General features: G+C 40.5%; 1 long non-coding RNA gene across 1 annotated transcript in view; it reads right to left on the minus strand.

Annotated features, from left to right (window-relative positions):
* The window catches only part of LOC142652323 (uncharacterized), a 120,177-nt gene that overhangs the window by 61,275 nt on the left and 42,633 nt on the right, over positions 1 to 16,269 (minus strand). Inside the window, exon 2 of the long non-coding RNA XR_012847810.1 lies at positions 8,464 to 8,596. This is a non-coding gene — a long non-coding RNA (uncharacterized LOC142652323). The remainder of the gene's footprint in view (positions 1 to 8,463; positions 8,597 to 16,269) is intronic.

The raw sequence follows: 16,269 nt of genomic DNA on the forward strand, positions 1-16,269 counted from the left end.
TAATTGTCATGAAGGACTTTCCAAAGAAATTAAAAAATTTAACAACTTGACAGGACAACCCAAGGACTGACTGTTGTATTTTTATTTTGGGGTAATCTATTATAATGATCTCTAAGTTCATTAGAAATACAGAAACCATTTAGGGTGAAAGGCAGGAAATCCTGTTGCCAGGTGTTACATTACCTCAAAGTCTTCCCAGGACAAAAAGTTTATCTGCCGTAACATATGTCAAAAAGTTTCAACGAAATGCAAAAGAGAACAACACATATTTAATCTGGACATATCAGACTAAACTGGTGTGAAATTTATATATCTCTCTGGGTGATCAGATTTGACCCAACACGACGCAGGTCATGGCGTAATTCCAATGTCAGTGCCCTATTGGCCTTTTTGGAAATGTTCAGCCGTATCAGTTTTTAGGATCCTGACCTCCTGATTCGGCGAAAGACCTGCCAAAACTTATTGTGACACTCTGCACTTTCAAGGAATCAGACACCCTGTCGCCTTAATTTACAAGTATGTACGCAGCTGCCTGTTTTCCAATAGGAGAGGAGAAAAAACAACAGCTCCATAAACAAGGTTGTCATCATTGAGCCATAAGGCCAAAGCAAGATATCAGCAAAACAACAGCAATAAAGTGATAGCGGCGGCTTGTGAAGTTCTGTTATGTGCAATATCTAATTATTATACGATGCACAGGGGCGGCAAATTTGCTTTGCACAAATCTGCTCCACCAGAACTGCTCATCTGTATTCATTTATGAGTGGTTCTAGGGGATGGCCTGTGTCACGTAATTTTTCAAAATGTCACCAGCTGCCTCCAAAATGTTAGGGCTGCTGATATTATTACAAAGGCAAGCTTGGCATGTGCCTCGGATATTGCAGCTTAAAAATTGTTTCATTATTTTTGGAAAATGCTCATTAATATATTTTTCCAATAACTATGATGTAGAGGAAAGTGGTTGTATGGACAGCTCCTTCCAAAATTGTAAATTCACCACCCCCATGTTAATTTCGAGATGTCTCACTTGCGGGAGTGCTCTTTTTTTAATGGCAAGTGGCAATATGCCTCTCTCGGAGGGGACTAAAAATGTTTCCTGGTGCCCAATGAAATCAATGGGTATTTGTCTTGACCATTAATTTCACTGGGTTCCCAATCTTATAGTGTCCAGAACCAATTTGTCCAGTTTGGAAACTTCTTCTCTCATTGTTGAACTACCTCAAACATGTCGATCATAAGGAGTCTCACTAATGGGAGCCCCTATTTTTGGCAGGGAAACGGTCATATCCACTGATTTAAAATGGTCTTCATATCCAGAGGGGGCATCAATGGGTGCGCTCCAATCCTTCCTTTGCCAGAACCAGGCTGCTCCATTTCGAAACTCTTTTTCTCATTGTAGGTCTATCCCACACATCGATTTTTCCAGGGTTTCTCTACTGGAATCCCATAGGCCTCGTCTAACCAATTATATCGCCAAACACTTGACATTAAGTAGTACGTGAGTCAATAAGAATGATGCGTAACTTGGCTATGAACGTAAAGATCCCTCCTCCTCGGTATGAAGATCATTCCAATACATTTCATTTTTGGGACACATTTCTTAAATAATATTTTGCTCCCATTGTGGCCCGCAATTAAACTTCCATATATAAATACACGTTAAGGCCAATTTCAAGGTAAGCCAATGAATTGACCAAAATTATTTTTGTATTTAGAGACTGCCAGGAAACGGGAAAAAACAGTACAAACGGTATTGGTAACAACCATACAGTGCTCAAATATTACCACCATACAGTGCCAAATAATACCACCATACAGTGCCAATACCACCATACAGTGCTCAAATAATACCACCATACAGTTCTCAAATAATACCCCCACACAGTGTTTAAATAATTTCACCAGTGATCAAATAATACCACAATACAATGCCAAATAATACCGCCACAGTGTCTAAATAATATCACCACACAGTGCTCAAATAATACCGCCATACAGTGCTCAAATAATACCACCATACAGTGCTCAAATAATACCACCACACAGTGTCCAAATAATACCACCATACAGTGCTGAAATAATATCACCATACAGTGCTCAAATAATACCGCCATACAGTGCTCAAATAATACCGCCATACAGTGCTCAAATAATACCACCATACTGTACTAACATACATACATACAATGCTCAAATATTACCGCCATACAGTGTCCAAATAATACCACCATATAGTGCCAAATAATACCGCCACAGAGTGTCTAAATAATATCACCACAGTGTCCAAATAATAACCCCATACAGTGCCAAATAATACCGCTATACTGTGCTCAAATAATACCACCATGCAGTGCACAAATAATAGCACCATACAGTGCTCAAATAACACCACCATACAGTGCTCAAATAATACCACCATACAGTGCTCAAATAATAGCACCATACAGTGCTCAAATAACACCACCATACAGTGCTCAAATAATACCACCATACAGTGCTCAAATAACACCACCATACAGTGCTCAAATAATGGCACCATACAGTGCTCAAATAATGGCACCATACAGTGCTCAAATAATGGCACCATACAGTGCTCAAATAATGGCACCATACAGTGCTCAAATAATACCACCATACAGTGCTCAAATAATGGCACCATACAGTGCTCAAATAACAGCTTCATACATAATTTAATAATGGTGCTATAGAATTAATATGAAGTGATGGTCCAAGCGCCTCTGCGGTGCCCCTCAGGGGCCTCATCTTCATGAGGGGGCTGATGTGCCTTCTGCGCCTGCACAGATCGCACACTCCTAAGGCCCTGTACACACTAAGCTTTTTGGAGCAGACTTTTTGGAGTCGGAATCAGCGCCATTAAAATATCCAAAATCTTCCCCGATTGATTTCAATAGGTGGCCGAGGTTTCTTTTTTTTTCCCAGGTGGCTATTGTTTCCAAGCGTTTTTCTCAATGTTTTTTGCCTGCGGTCATTGAATCCTTGAATCCTTAGCTTCAATAGATGCAGGTGAAAAAAGTCAGATTTTTTCTGCCTGCAAAACTCTTAGTGTGAACAGGGCCTAAGACCTGCCATGCTCTCATTAATGTCTATGTATACTGAACTGTATATTGACTTAGATATGAGACCTCATGGGGTATTATTATTTGGGTCATAACGGGAGAATAATTGTTAGCTCCCAGGCCAGTTTTAGAAATACTGACCCTATGGAAATGTGCTGATGTAAAACAAGGCACTGATCACGCATTTTGGCTACAAAGCGAGATACAATAATCACATTGATGAACCAGCAGGTGAGTTGTCCATATGCGGACGCAGGAATTACCATAAACCTTCCTCCATTAGACGCTGTAATCCTCGTCATCTCCCTTGTTAATACGTCCCGTCTATGTTTCTAAATGTCATTTAATTAATACAAGTAACACCTCAGGCACCGGGGACCATCCCCCGAGCGAGAACGTTTTCCAGTCACCGCACACTTATACGTGTGACAGAATCAGATGAGGATCAGTCACAGGGAAATCACATGGAGACCGTATGACAAGACGGAGAAAACACCTCAGGGGACGCAGTCTCCGGTTTTAAATTCTTGACGTTCATTTCATATTTATTCGCTGGATTCATACCAATGGAAACATTCAAAGTATTCAAGGCCCAGCGTGTGTCCCGGCTGCCGAGACTCGGGGTAATTGGTCATTACACTGAGGATTTGCAAAAAAAAAAATAGTAATTGGAGAGTGTTACAATGACTCTAATTGTAGAACACACAGAAGCGAATTCTTATGGACAAAAAAAAACATGCCTTAAAATAAATTTCCACCTTTTATCATCACGTCATTTTTAGGTCCAGCATTCTGTACTGATTAAGTCCTTAATGTATCTTTATAGCGGTCGGAGCTCCCTTTTTTCTGATACAGAGGTCCAAATCCCCTGCATAGCCATAGAGTTAAATTATAGAATTCTTGCTACCTGCAGACACCACTAGGGGGAGCTTAGGAGCTAACTGCATACTGTTTAATTATTGAGTTCAATGTATACATTATAAACAATTAGCTTCTAATGTTCCCCTAGTGGTGGTTGCAGGCAGCAAGGATTTAAACAATTAAAAAGGATCTGTCACCTCTCCTGACATGTCTGCTTTAGTAAATAGCTGTATTCCCCATGAAAGAACAATTTTGGAACATAGTTTTTTTTTTTTTTTTTTAGAATTCTACGTTTTACTATTCCTCTGTTATTCCTCCTAAAAATGTATGAATAAATTGACTACTGGGTGTTAATATTTCCCTTGTCAAAGGGGCGTGTCCCTACAGTCTCACTCTGTCAGCACTGATTGGACAGTGTCAGGCTGTGCATTGACACACCCCCAACTGCTAACACCCAGTTGTCAATATACTCATACATTTCTAGGAGGAATAACAGAGGAATGACACAACGCAGAATTCTAAGAAAAGATGCTCCAGAATTGTTGTTTTATGGGAAATAAGTGCTTACTTAAACAGACATGTCAGGGGAGGAGACAGGACCTTTTTAACTTTTCCTTCCAGAAACAGCGCCACTCTTGTCCATAGGCCATACTTAGTATTGCAGCATAGCCACATTTACTTGAACGAGGTTGAGCTGCAATACTGAGCACGACCCATGGAAAAAGTGTGAAAAGGGCTGTTTTTGAAAGAAAAAAAGCTTTGTTCTTTTAATCTCATCCAACCAATTGTTCAGTCCTTGGTTGTATGTCGCAGTATGTATAGATGTCAAAAGAACCGGTTTTGAAATAATACATATTATATCTTCATAGTCAAGCAGGATGCCATGCGGACATGACGACCTTGGTTACCATTTTCATTGAAAATGGTTAACATTTCAGTACTTTGTATTTTCAACAATAACCAATCACACAAAAACAAGACAATTGGGGTTCACAGCGTAATCAACCAACCAACTCACGTCTATAATGATAGCCCTAATGATGTCTTCCATCAGACTGGTTGAATTGAACTGGTCCAATACTTTATTTTCTAGGAGATAAGCGGTGCCTTGTATATGTTGGCCGCTTATCCCATCCTTATAAATAATTTGCATGCACAGAAAGGCAGATTAGGCATGTTGTAGCGTGTCATTGGCTGATTGATCCTTCGGCTTATATCAATGGTCAGTATAAATCATGAGGAAGGGGTTCCCATTTTTTCTGATAAATAAAAGGATATTGGCCTTCTTTAATTAATAAGTACAAAAAAATTGATATCAAAGTCTCCTCCGGCAAAAAATTCCTATTCAGACAAAACAACAAGCCGAGTCTCAGATGCGGCAGCGACAGATCACTGAATTGGAACAGAAATAAAGCTTGACCCAGGGCAATAGATCCAGACTGATTATACAACCCGCGGGAGCTTCTTCTTCATAAATAGGATTGCCTTCAATTTACAAAAACTCAATGTAACCAATAAGAAAAATCAACTTGCAGGATGTTCCTTCTAATGAGCGGCCATTATCATTGATCAGGACCATTTGAGTCTCCTAATAATAGATTTACAAGCTCTTGTAGTGATTAGATTCACTCATGAAGGACCATTTATAAAAAGAATGAGGAAAAAGAGACTTTGTGTAATGGCCGCAGCGTGTACCCATAATAGAAGGTGCGCAGGAAATCTACAGTAACGATATCCGTACCAGATAATAAGGGAAAACAACCACTTCAACTGATGGCGGGAGGATGAGCCTGGACCTTTGGATACCATATTTTAATCTATGACATATTGTTAAAATGAGGACTTTTACTTTGAAGCAAACTTTTTTGGTCCAAGGGCCACATTGTCAGATTGTACCACTCCCAAGGGCCACAATACCGCTTAAAGGTGTATTCCCATCTGTGACACATGGACATTATATACCAAAAATGGCTGATAGGTGGGGATTTTATTTATGGGATTTCCACTTATCACGAGATTGGGGTTCCCTGCACCCTCCTTCAGCACTTTAGAGATGAACAACCAAGTGGGCCACGAATAGACAGGGCTATCTCCACTGTAGCCACCTCCACTTTATTTATGCCCCTCTGAGGTGCCGAACAGGGAGGTTTCCCCAAATATGGGGTTGCCAGAGATCGATGGGGGCCTCACAAAAAGACATGTTGGCCTCCGGCCACAGGTTCTGCACCCCTGCTGTAGAGAGTATAGTAGGTTTGCTTTCATAAAGCAGTGTTGTAGCCATAGGAGGTGGAGGTTGAAATCACACCTGGGCCTTAATGCCCGAGGGGGCCAAAAGAGCAAGATCCCTCAGACAAGCAAGAGAATCTGTAGGATCATACTTGCCAACCCTCCCCCTAAAAAGGAAGACCTCCTGGACTCCAAAAGGGCGAGCAAGTGTCCTGTCAAGTCAGGAACCTGGTCTGCAGGAGCCACTGATCACTCTGGAGATAGAGATCAGGGCCGCGAGAGAAAAAGTGACATCACACTCTTCGGCATGCACTATGAATGAGGTCAGCCTATGCATGGAAATAGTTATGGGGGCACTGCGGCTGACACCGTTAACTATTTATGGGAGGCTTTGTTTTTTTTCGTTTATTTATTCGCTGGCGCTGTGTATGGGCACGTGGTAGGTGGGGGGCCCGGTTCTAGATTTTGCATTGGGGCCCAGGAGCCTCTGAATGTAGTGATACACCCTGAAGAAAGAAAGAACATCAACCGCCGAGTCCTCCCATCACCTCATGCAGCCAATTCATTAGAACATAGTGCTGACCCGGCTTATAAATCCTTTGCTGCCACAGCCATGAATCAGATGACAGTAAGAACAGCAGCACTGGAACAACATTAGCTAAATCTAATTAGAGTAACGTTTCCCATAGCTGTAGATGTATTGAAGAGGGCATTAGTTATGTTCCTGGCGCCATTAATCATTATATCCGTACAATGCAATCATCGTGAACTCATAGGTAGATGAGCTGGAAGTAGAGAAACAATGCGGAAATCAACAATAAGAAAGACTCACCGGGAAATCCTATTCAATTATACTGGAAGAACTAGTCAATTATTCGTATCAATATTATAAATTGCTAAAGAGTGAAACGAATCTTATATTGAAGGTTACATTGTAACAAACATACATTCCCATTGGTATCCACCCAGTGAAGAATATACTGGAAGTACTCATTCAATTGAGGGTGCAATATCCTAAGTAAACCCAAAATTCCTGGACCCCAATGCAAGGTGGGCTATTTATAATACTGGTGTTTATTATAATGACCTCTGGCACCAGGGTTATAAATTTGACTGCTTATAGCCCTGGTGTTATAAGCAGTCAAACTTAGTAGCAATAGTACCAGTAAGTTAGACAGGAAGTAGCTAACTTACTGCTACTATTGTCCACCATATTAGCTGCTATTTCTGTCACCCAGTCACCCAGAGCATTCTCCCCTCCCTTTCACAAACCTCCCATTCTTCTCACTGTACAAAGAGATGGTTGACTGGATATTTGCCTGGAAGATATCTCGTATCACAGACCAAAGTTTTATTTCTTCATTAAGGAAGTGCCAGACAGACCAAGGCCATCTTGCAAATGCATATCATAGAAAATAACAACCAAACTGTTGTGCTTTTTTTGTTTTGTTTTTTAAGTTAAAAACAGGAATGATGGGAAGTGTAGTTTAACAGAGATATCAGTGAGGCAGGAAGTAGCTAACTTCTTCTCCTACTCAATAAAAATCAATATAGCTGCAGTCTGGGACATAACTGCATAAAAAAAAAAAGGTAAGACATGGCATGGGTATAATAGCAAAAACATGTAGCAGTTTTATTGTCCGGTCAGAGACACAGACCCTGAATAGTATGATTAAGGACATAAAATGTGTTATTACGATACACAAGCGCAGATACAAGAAAAATAGGAAAATGGATTAAACACTGTTTTCCAGTAAAGCATTATTAGTCATTAAAGTTAAAGGTTACCTGTGTGCCTATGACAACACTTCTATAAGTCTGCTCTAGTGGTTCTGTGTTTCCATGGGGGGAACAATGTGTCATTTAGATCCATATAATTGTCCATAATAAAGATTTGAATATTGGCAATTAGAGTGCAGACATTGATTTAGATCTATAAAATCTTTCTATGACAATACTGAATCAATGAATGTGTACAAAAGTGTTGTCATGGGGACACAATCAGTCATTACCTTCACTTGGCTAACAATTAAAAAAACACTTAAAAAAATTGACATACCATTATTCATTACAATCTCATTTTTTGACTCCCATTTATATGCCCAATTAGGGAAAATGTAGGTAAATAAAGGGGACCCCCAAATGGGCCCCAACTACAATAAAGAAAGCAAAAATGTGATGCAATAAGTAGCCCTGGAGAACCACTGATATCACGCATTACGCATCACACCTCATAATCAACTGGTCACCAATAAAATCCCCTTAAAACACTTCAATTAAAAGATATAAAGCAGCTCACCTGTATATGAATACAAAGATCCGTAAATGGTACTCAGCCTCTCTGTTACCTCAGAAACTCCAAGTCAATCATGTTGGGTCTCTGGGTTGACAAGCCACATATGTCCCAGGTTCTAAGGCATCGAGTGCTTTATCTAAAAGACAGAACAGACATCAGGTCAACATGTTTGATTTAATATAAATTCTGTATGTATTCATTCACCGGGGATGTTTACTGGAAAATATGTAGTACATATATATCCTACCTGCCCTAGAAGTAAAGATGGCATTGACCTGGGGCATCACAGCTGCCTGTATACCATGTGAAAGAAGTTGGATTTTTTTTCCAGAAACAGCGCCACTCTTTCTCATGGGCTGTGTCTGGTATTGCAGAATTTAAGTGAGTGGGGCTGAGCTGCAATACTAGACATTGACAAGAGTGGCGCTGTTTCAATCTGAAAAAGCAGAGTCTTTTTTTCTAATTCCAGACAACCCCTTTAAGACCATGGACAGCACCAGGATGAGGTATGTGGCCGGTGGTCCTCACCATAAAAGGTGGAGTCAAAGGAGTCTTGTCACTTGGTGTTTCTGATTTCTTGCTTCTTGAAGCGCTAGAGCTCAATATCATGGACTGACGTAGCTAATCTTAAATCTTGGGACGTCCTTTTCTGAGCAGTTGTTAAAAATAATTTTTAGCCATTTCTTTAGTTATATTTATTTGTGCGGCAACCAGTGCGGCCGCCATTATAATTTCTAAGGAGACCGAATCATGCACTGAAATGGGAGAATTTATGGCAAAACCAGTTACCATTCAGGAATCTGGAAAAGTTAGTTGACCATCTCTGCAGAGCCTTTAAAGGGGTTTTCACAGGATATGTCATAAATGTCAGATAGATGCGGGACCCGGCTCGCGGAGCTACGCTGCTTCCGTAAGCCCCTTAGAACTGAATGCTAGTTACGTAGACAGCGTAGCTCACATGCTGTGGATATGTCATAAATGTCCCTCGTGGTAAAACCCCTTTAAATGATGGCCATATTAATTGTCATCAAACTTTTCCAGAAACATATATAATGGCTGAAAATAATTTCTTAACAATTTGATAGAAGGGGACAATTCATGGACTTATATTTAAAAATAATATGTCATGTATTTAATTTTAGTTTCATAATTTAGATGTGCAGCAGTGTGTGTGCTTTATGGCAGCTGCAAAGAATGAGAAATTAATAGATTACTTCAGCCTGCAGGAAGAGATGGAGTAAAGCCCCCCACCCTCCCCAGAAACCAGGAAGTTACAGGGAGGCTGCATACAGAGTCTTATCTGTGTGTACTATCCTGCCTTATCTAAGCCTCCACCAGTACTATAAAGCTGTCATTATAAGAGCTGACCTATAATGATAATGAGATGACTCTGCTAACAATGTCCCAGTCTGTACAGCAAAGCTTAAAAGTGAGCTGTAGAAAACAGGAAATGACAGCTTATTGTGTGATCCAGTGATCCAATGGCCAGTGTGAGAACAATCATATTTTTATTTTTTTTAGGGGAATTAGAAGGGGAATGATAGTGAAGTTTACCGGTAACATTATGGACATCTCCATTCATAGGACTGAGAACTGTAAAGTAAAGCAGGACATGCCGCACCCGTATTATCCAATATTATTAGCTTCACTGCTATGATGACACATTCTTTTTAGAGGAAATCCACACGATTCTCCCTGTAACCTTTGCTAAAAATGCACTGAGCACAGGGTCATTCTTGCAAAATGTAAGGCTCCTAGTGCCAGTTTCTGCCAGGAATAAGGACGGGCGAGAACAAAAGGGTTTACCATTAGACCCTGCGCACTATATTGTTCCAATATCTCTGTGTGTTCCCTTTGGAATAGTTAAACGTGTTTTACAGCCAGGCTCTATTTTAAGAATCCATTTGTTAACAAACATGATTAAATACCTCTCCTGAATCACGCCGAGCACGCCATAATGTAAAATCCTGCAGCCGGATCTCAGGACGCTGCCACTTATATCAATACCATGAGCAACATTTAAAAGGGACTGGCCATAAATCTCTAAAATATCTACTATAGAACAAGCATGCCTACTGTATAGAACAAGTACATTTCACAGAATTAAAAAGAAAAAAAATTCTTAAAGGAACACTCCAGTTTGGAGCTATTAAAGCTTATATTAGCATAAAGAGCAATTCCTTGATATTATCAGTGTTCTTAAGGAACTGTTATTTATGCCATTCCATAAGATACTCTTGATGGCAGCTCCAAGATGGATATGCCGAGGATTGGAGATGTTTTAATATGGAGCTAGCAAAAACTCATGATGGTCCCAATTTTTTAACCATGGAGTATTTAAAGGTGATTTCTTAAAAAAAAAAAAAAATCAGCAATAAATTTATGCAGGATGGATTACTTAAAGGGATCCATCCTGTATGAAGGTAGACCTAAGGGGTTGTCTGGGATTAGAAATAGGAATCTGCTTTTTACCCCCAGGAGTGTACCACTTTAGCCCATAGGCTGTCTAGTTTTGCAGATTAGCCCCATTGAAGTGAATAGCGTCGGAGCTGCAATACCAAACACAGACTTTACACTAGAGTAGCGCTGTTCCTTTAAGCCTAGCAGCACCAGAGATGAAATGTCTTATGTGGCTTCTATGTCACTTAAACGGGGCTGAGCTGCAATACCAAACACAGCCCATGTACAAGAGTAGCGCTGTTTCTGAAAAAAAAAAATACTTTAGCTTCCAATTTCATACAAACTCTTTGATATTATGTAGGTAAAACGTGCATAACAAGTGACCTATAATGGGCAGGGGCAATCAAAAATGGAGGAGCTGCCAAGAACACCCAATCACAGTCCATTAATCAAGGACAGGTTATACAGTACATTTAAGCAGTGATCTGATTTAGTCCACAGTTCCACTTTTATACTATATATATATATATATATATATATATATATATATATATATATATATATATATATATATATATATATATAAAAAATAGCCTTTTTATAATAGTGCCATATATATATATATATATATATAATAGAGTTCCCCTTTAAGGAATTTTCAAGAAGATAGTGTCCAATAATGACATATATGAAGCCTGTACTATATATATATATGGACAGGCTTAATATATGTTGTTATTATTAGGCACTATCCTCTTGAAAATACCTTAAAGGGGAACTCCATTAGAGAGAGGATAGCCTTTTTGTTGTCATAATTCATTAAGGACTCCCATATACTTCCTAAATAGTCATCTTTTTTCAGCACTATATTTTGTAAGAAGCTTCCAAATAATTTTGGTGGCTACTAGGTCCCATGTACAGTGAGTAGTCACCCATTATAATTCATAAGCATCAAACTAATGTATTGATGACTTGCTTCCAATGCTTCCACTCTTGGGGATAATGACTAGGGACGACCTTAGTCCTTCGACCTTGAGTGGTCGAAAAAGACACATCAGGTGCCCCTGCTAAAGGGGGCGCCTCTGATGACCTGCAACAAGACTTGTGACCACCATCAATCTGAATTGCATTGTAATATTATTTAGACATTTTATAGCAAATGAGCGGTTATTTAATCCGGGTATGGTCTTTATTTGTGGAAATGTGTAGTCCTTGTGTATCAGGTCATTTTGCAGAAGGGGGGACAACTAACAAAATATATTAAAAAAAATATTTTTATTTGCACATGTATTAAAAAAATAATCAATTTCTAAAAAAGTTGCATGTGTTCAGTTCCCCATTACAAGTGCATATTCTTCTCAGATCTTTACAATATGCCATTGACTTGGAAACCCGAAGGTTTACATCATGAATCCCAGCAATGCTGCTATAAACTTAATTGACCTCAGAGCTTGTGAGTCTGAATTTCAGCTGGAGACCGGCGTGCCAAACATTCAGAACAGAGCTGCCAGTTTCCAAACGCTTGGAAGATATTCAACATCTGACAGGGAAGTAGCCGCCGAGCTTTCCTGGAAAAACGAGCGATCCAAAAGGGCTCAGTAACCGGCTTCACAACACGTCGCTCCAAGATAGGGGGAGCCGCCAACCCCCAAATTAAAGACTGCTAAAGACTTTAAATGTCCCTTTTTCATGAGCCAAAAAGTTGTTTTTTTTTTGCATAATTTTGGTTTAGTTTAAGGGGAAAAAAAATAAATGTGAGTTTCCATTTAGAGAACTAGAGCAGGACGATTACGTAACCCAGAATTAACTATTGCACCACTGTGGCCAAATACAAGAGTTGTCTGAGCCACCCCTTGTTAAATGCCCAATCAGCTTGCAGTGTATATTAGGCTGACAGGAGGGGGTTCTGTAGAGAAGGACTCAAACAGGAAAAACAGGCTAAAAAGCCTAAAAATGCCAAACAGTAGCACAAATACTATAATGGTGTTTTTAAAACAGCAAAACTTTCTGTACGCACCTAGCAGTACTATATAGTGGCAATGCTACCTCTGTATAATGCAGACATTCGGCGATCACTACTACCGTACTATGCTAAAATAATAAAACCATATTCTGCCCAAATAATACCAGCAAAATAATGCTGCCGTATAGCACCCAAATAACGTTACCATACAGTGCTAAAATAGTACCACAATAAAGGGCATAAATAGTAACGGAATATCCTGCTGAAACCACCATACAGTGCCAAGATAATACTGCCATATAACTCCCAAATTATATCATTATAAAGTACCCAAAACATACCACAACACCGTGCCCAAATAGTACCACCATATGCTGCCGAAACATTCTAACAGTGCCAAGATAATAATGGCATCAAATTATACAGCGCCCGAATAGTACCACCATATGTTGAAATAATCATACTGTGCCCAAATAACAGAGCCAGAAAGTGCCTAAAAATGGCACCATAGAGTGCTCAATAAGAGTGCTATAAAATGCTTAAATAAGAGCGCCATGCCCTGCACATATAACATTACACGGGCCCTGGTATCAAATCTGCCAATGTTGACACAGATCGATCCTTCCAGGAATAATGTAGATACCACGAGGTGGCAGTGGGCCAGGGCATTTAATCTTATTTGCCCCATTCTATAGTTCGGCCAGGTATGTCGGGTTTCTAAACAATATATGGTACTGCCAAGCGAGGGATGGAAATGGATTTTTACATTTTGCAGCAACATGGATATTAGTGGCCAAACATACATCTAACTGAGAGAAGATTGGAAAACTCCTAAAACAAGAACAATTTAGATGTGTTAATCGCACCCAATATACAGAACATGGATGCCCAATATTACAGAACTATAATGGTAGCCGGCATGGAGTCCTCAGCATGGAGCCCCTGGTACAAGTATTCACCATGATATAATACCTGCAGCTTTAGACAGAGCATCCAGGGGATTATTATATAAATCTGCCCATAGCTTGTATATAAGAGAAGCACTGGGTACTGTATAGTGGAGGATTCAATGGTGAGGTGCAAATGTATCAAAAATGTATCACATACAAAACAATGTGACCAATTATATGTAGTCACCTACTCATTATCCCAACAGCTAAAGGCTACACCGATTATCTACCTTGATCATAAAGGGGTTCTCCGCTTTTGACAATCCCTTCTCCTTAGGAGGGTCCATTGACAATAAACTGATCACATAGTGTCCTCCCCTGCTGGATACCCCAGTGATCACCTGTGATCTGTGGAGGAACCTGGCAGTAAGTGTTCTATTTCTCTGCAGCGCCACCACAGGGGAAACAAAGTATTACACAGTGTCTATTCATATCAATGGGCTGTCTGTGTAATGCAGGACAGGACAGGTCCTCCAAAATGAGACACTCTTTGTAACCGCTCTCCACTCTGGACAAGAGATGAGGACCCCCCTCTATTAACTCAGAATCCCCCAATAGGGCGTATGAAACTGGACAACCAATAGATTGTTGGCGATCCTGACAAATTTGGTTGGGATGAGTTTTGTCTAATGTAAATGAACACCTTAATGTGCAACCTAAAATAATGCACCCCAAGTTATGTAGCCTTATATACAGATTTTACGTTGGCCATATACTTATACATATGATGACATTGGATCATTAGCAATACCAATAAAGACATGCTAGAAGGAAATGGCGAGCTATGCAACTCCCTAATATAAAAAACGCAACGTTTTGCGAGCGTTGCAGTTCCGTTGTTTTAACGCGCGTCACATGGACGTGAAATACGCTCATGTGAATAAGGCCTAAGGTTCCCACAGGGCATGCCACCCAGCTTTTCCAGGCTCCTGAATATTATAACATAATAAGAGAGATGTATAACAAAGTAAAAAAAAAAAAAAAAAAAAAAAAAAAATTGCTGTTCAGGAGATTAGAAAAATGTGGGAACATTAATGATTGCCATTTTTGGTGGTCACCCAGCTTTCCCAGAAACTGATATAACTAAGAATGATAGACTAGACTTTTTAGGGCATGACCACACGTGGCGGAATTTCACTTAAATTCCGCTGCGGACACTCCGCAGCGTTAATCCGCAGCGGAGCCGTTTGTCCATTGACTAACACTTTAATTTAGCAGTGTTCGTTTAGACGAGGCTGAAAATTCCGCTGCGGAGCATAGACTGCGGAGCGGAATTTGGTGTCCGCAGCATGCTCTGTCTGTTGCGGAGCAGTGGCGGACTGGTTGCGGACTCATGGCGGAATTTCTCCATTGACTTCAATGGAGAGTCAAAATTCCGCAATGAAGTCCGCAGATCTTATGTGTGCTGCGGAGCGTATTGGTTTTACTACCATGACATTTCTTCATTCTGGCTGGACCTATGTATTTCTAGGTCTACAGCCAGACTGAGGAAGTCAATGGGGCTCCCGTAATGACGGGAGCGTTGCTAGGAGACGTCTGTAAATAGTCACTGTCCAGGGTGCTGAAAGAGTTAAGCGATCGGCAGTAACTGTTTCTGCACCCGGGACAGTGACTACCGATCTCAATATACATGTATCTGTAAAAAAACATATAAGTTCATACTTACCGAGAACTCCCTGCGTCTGTCTCCAGTCCGGCCTCCCAGGATGACGTTTCAGTGTAAGTGACGGCTGCAGCCAATCACAGGCCAAGCACAGGCTGCAGCGGTCACATGGACTGGAGCGTCATCCAGGGAGGTCGGGCTGGATGCCGAAAGAGGGACGCGTCACCAAGACAACGGGCGGTAAGTATGAATTTCTTTGACTTTCACTAGGGAAAGTGCTGTCCCTTCTCTCTATCCTGCACTGAATAGGGAGAAGGGAAGCACTTTTCCTGCAGTCCGCAGCGGCCAGTCCGCATCAATTTTCTGCACATTTTGTGCAGATCCGCAGCAGAATCTGCAACGCAGATTCTGTGCGGCATTGATACGGACAGTTGCGGAGGAAATCCGCCACGGGTGGTCATGCCCTTAAAGTTGTTGTCCGGCTTCAGCTAATGAATATTATTTTTTGCATTATTAAAAGTTATACAACTTTCCAATTTACTTTCTTATGGTTTTCAGCATCTCTGCTTGCTGTTAATCAGTAGAAATATTCATTGTTTACTTCCAGTGGATACATTTCTGTCCATGGTCATGTGATGGACACACAGGTGCACGGCTCGTTACATGGTCATGTGATGGACACACAGGTGCTGGGATCGTTATAAGACACATCTCTCATACACATACTGTAACTGTAACAAGCCGTGCACCTGTCTGTCCATCACATGACCATGTAACGAGCCGTGCACCTGTGTGTCCCTCACATGACCATGTAACAAGCCGTGCACCTGTCTGTCTAAAACATGACCATGTAACGAGCCGTGCACCTGTGTGTCCATCACATGACCATGTAA

The sequence above is a fragment of the Rhinoderma darwinii genome, chromosome 5, assembly GCF_050947455.1.
Source record: "Rhinoderma darwinii isolate aRhiDar2 chromosome 5, aRhiDar2.hap1, whole genome shotgun sequence".
Lineage (NCBI taxonomy): Eukaryota > Metazoa > Chordata > Amphibia > Anura > Rhinodermatidae > Rhinoderma > Rhinoderma darwinii.